Source organism: Ailuropoda melanoleuca, unplaced genomic scaffold (genome assembly GCF_002007445.2).
Source record: "Ailuropoda melanoleuca isolate Jingjing unplaced genomic scaffold, ASM200744v2 unplaced-scaffold72506, whole genome shotgun sequence".
In the NCBI taxonomy this organism is placed as follows: domain Eukaryota; kingdom Metazoa; phylum Chordata; class Mammalia; order Carnivora; family Ursidae; genus Ailuropoda; species Ailuropoda melanoleuca.
This window is the reverse complement of record NW_023247733.1, coordinates 1-2,891: the sequence shown is the minus strand read 5'-3', so window position 1 is coordinate 2,891 and position 2,891 is coordinate 1. Positions and strand designations below refer to the sequence as shown.

Genomic DNA, 2,891 nt, shown 5'->3' with positions numbered 1-2,891 from the left:
AGAGAGGGAACACAAGCAGGGGGAGTGGGAGAGGAAGAAGCAGGCTCCCAGCAGAAGAGCCTGATGGGGGGCTCGATCCCAGAACAACGAGATCACACCCTGAGCCGAAGGCAGACGCTTAACGACTGAGCCACCCAGGCGCCCCTAGTTTAAATATTTTTAGACCATAAACTATTTCCTTAAAAAGTCTGTAAGATACAAAAAGTGCCTTTGGTTTCCGAAGTGCTCTTGAATATCTCCAGAAAACTTAAAAGGTATGCTTAAGTAACCAACTTAGCTAAACAGTATCTGTCTTTGGGTGCCCTTATGGGCCTTCCGTGCCGCAAGCAGTCATTCATCCTAAGATAGGGGTGTCTGAGTAGCAAGGATGACAGTATGATTTGTCTTATTGTCAACCTCTGTGTGCAGGACTTGAATTAGTTTCTTTGTGGGACCAGAGGAGGGAGAGGTGGTAGTGTCTTGACAGACCCCTGAAATGGATAGCATATTTTCAATGTAGTAGAAAAGACAGAAATGAAAACAACTAACCAGAGTATAAGGCAATCTAAATAAGTGCTAAATAGGTTAGAGCAGGTTCTATGAAGGAGGAAGAACTGATTAATTCTGATGGAGGAGGATGGGGAGGGGTATGTATAAGAAAAGGTGTCACTGAGAAGGTGGCAATTGAACTAGGTCTTGAAGGATTTAGGAGAGAATACTGGGTGAGAAAATGAGTGATAAGAAGTGCAAAAGAACCATTCCAGAAGAACAGTGGGAAATCGGATTTGACTGAAGTGAGCATAGGTTTCATTGATATGCCTTATAAAGGGACCTTGAAGCTGTTAGAGGGCTAGCCTGTTGTGCTGAGGAATCTGAACTTCATTTAGTAAGCAGAGAGCAGTCATTGAGAAATTTTGGATTAGTGATACAATCCAATCTGTTTTGGGGAGGCGGGGTGGCAAGAGGTGATTTCAGTGTGAAAATGAAGCAGAAGGCTGGTCAAAGCTCTTGCTGTCATCCAGGCCAGAGGGTAAAGATCTGTATCGTGGCTGGGACACTAGAAATTAAAGGAGCATTGATACCCATCAAGGGATAGAAAATGGACATTAATACAGTTCCTAATAGATACTAGTAACTTTCATAACCCATCAACATTGATTTCTTACATTGTCCTGTATTACAGTATACAGGAATGTGTACAGGAATGAGTCAGAAATAGACCCTGTGCTCTGGATACTTAAAATTTTAAATAGAATTGAATTACTGCATCGTAATTTTAGAAATAATCACTGATGGTGAGGAATTACAAAGGACTATGTAAATAATATAATGATTTAGTGGTTTGCAAGAATGTATTATGGTAGTCAGAGCTTACCAAAATAACCTGGAGCTAATAAGAGCTCGGCAATTAGTTAAAAATATCCAGCATAATTAATGTAGAGAAGGTATTCAAATGCCAGTTTAGGGCAGAATGATACATATTATGAGTGTCCAAGCCTCAGAGTTCTGCACATTTTACATTATCATAAAGTTGCATCTTTGTAGACATTTTTATGCTAAATTCTCGAGGGACATTACAGCATATTACACTACCATTCCAGAAGAGTTTTTATATATTTGCAAGTGTGCACAACTTTTAGGAAGGAGAAGAAGCACTTTTTAAAAAACCAGAATTCACCTATGTTTCTGCTGACCAGTTATCAAAAACTATCAAAGATCATTTGTGTAAGACCTAAGGGAGAAAATATCCTTAGACCTATTTCATGCTGTTAAATCTCTACAGATTTACAGTTTTATCCAGTCAAATTAATGCAAAACCCCAGTGCAAGCATTTGGATTTTGAAAACTTTGGAGGAGTGTCATTTTCTAATAGTAATTATTGGTTTTACATTATTTTTTCACAGGGGAACTGATCACAGCCGCACATGAGCTTGGAGTAAGTATTAGTTTTATTGTTTAATCAATGCTCTCATTAACAGTTTTAGGAATTAAGAAAGTTTAATTAAGCATGGAGTAAAGTAGATTAATTTATTTTCAAACCCCAGTTTTTAGTAACTTATAAGTACAGTATGTGACAATTTACTTTAAGTTTTAAATCCAATTAAACTAAATTATAAAGCAAAGCCTTTACTATATATACAGTAGCTGGCTTCTTATCACCCCAAATTTTGTATAAGCTATGGAGAATAAAATAAATCGGGTTAACAGTTTTAATAAGTTTATTATTTAATAAACTTCATTATGGTGCATGATCCCTTTAGGCAAGACCTTAGGACTGTCAGCATGGTGGTAATCCGATAGCAGTGTGGTCTTTCAACTTTCTAACCAATACGAAATTTCAGAACCAGCTTTTTTTCAATAGCCTTTTAAATGACCCTAATGTACTGTGAACCCAGAGAACAAACTGCTTAAGAACTGACAATGAAATATGTCACCCTTTCTCTAGGTGACACACCATGTGATAGACACTGCCAAATCCGCTAAAGAAAATATTTATTTGTATTGGCACAAAAGGATTACAATAGAAAACCACTATTCAAACATGTAGTCATCGCCTCTTAATCTTTATACTTGCCTGAGCAAAGGGCTACTTTGCAATTAAAGCCAGTGTGATTCTTTTCGGAAGTGAAAACCTTCTAACCCGCTGATTTTCCCACAGGTTGCCCATCCTCCTGGCTATCCTTTGTTCACGCTGGTGGCTAAACTGGCAATTATACTCTTTCCTTTTGGTTCCGTTGCCTACCGCGTCAATCTTCTGTGTGGCTTCTTTGGAGCAGTAGCTGCATCGTTACTTTTTTTCACCGTTTTCAGGTAAAGTAGTTGATGAGTTAAAATTAATTTTAGGGGCGCCTGGGTGGCACAGCGGTTGGGCGTCTGCCTTCGGCTCAGGGCGTGATCTCGGCGTTATGGGA

The 2,891-nt window shown here is 38.7% G+C and overlaps 1 long non-coding RNA gene across 1 annotated transcript; it reads left to right on the top strand.

The window, feature by feature from the left end:
• The first annotated feature begins 171 nt into the window (after window positions 1-171).
• Window positions 172-2,790, top strand: LOC117800562. The gene is made up of 2 exons (XR_004623111.1): window positions 172-1,915; window positions 2,639-2,790. It is a non-coding gene; the product is annotated as an uncharacterized LOC117800562 (long non-coding RNA).
• The last annotated feature ends 101 nt before the right edge of the window (window positions 2,791-2,891 follow it).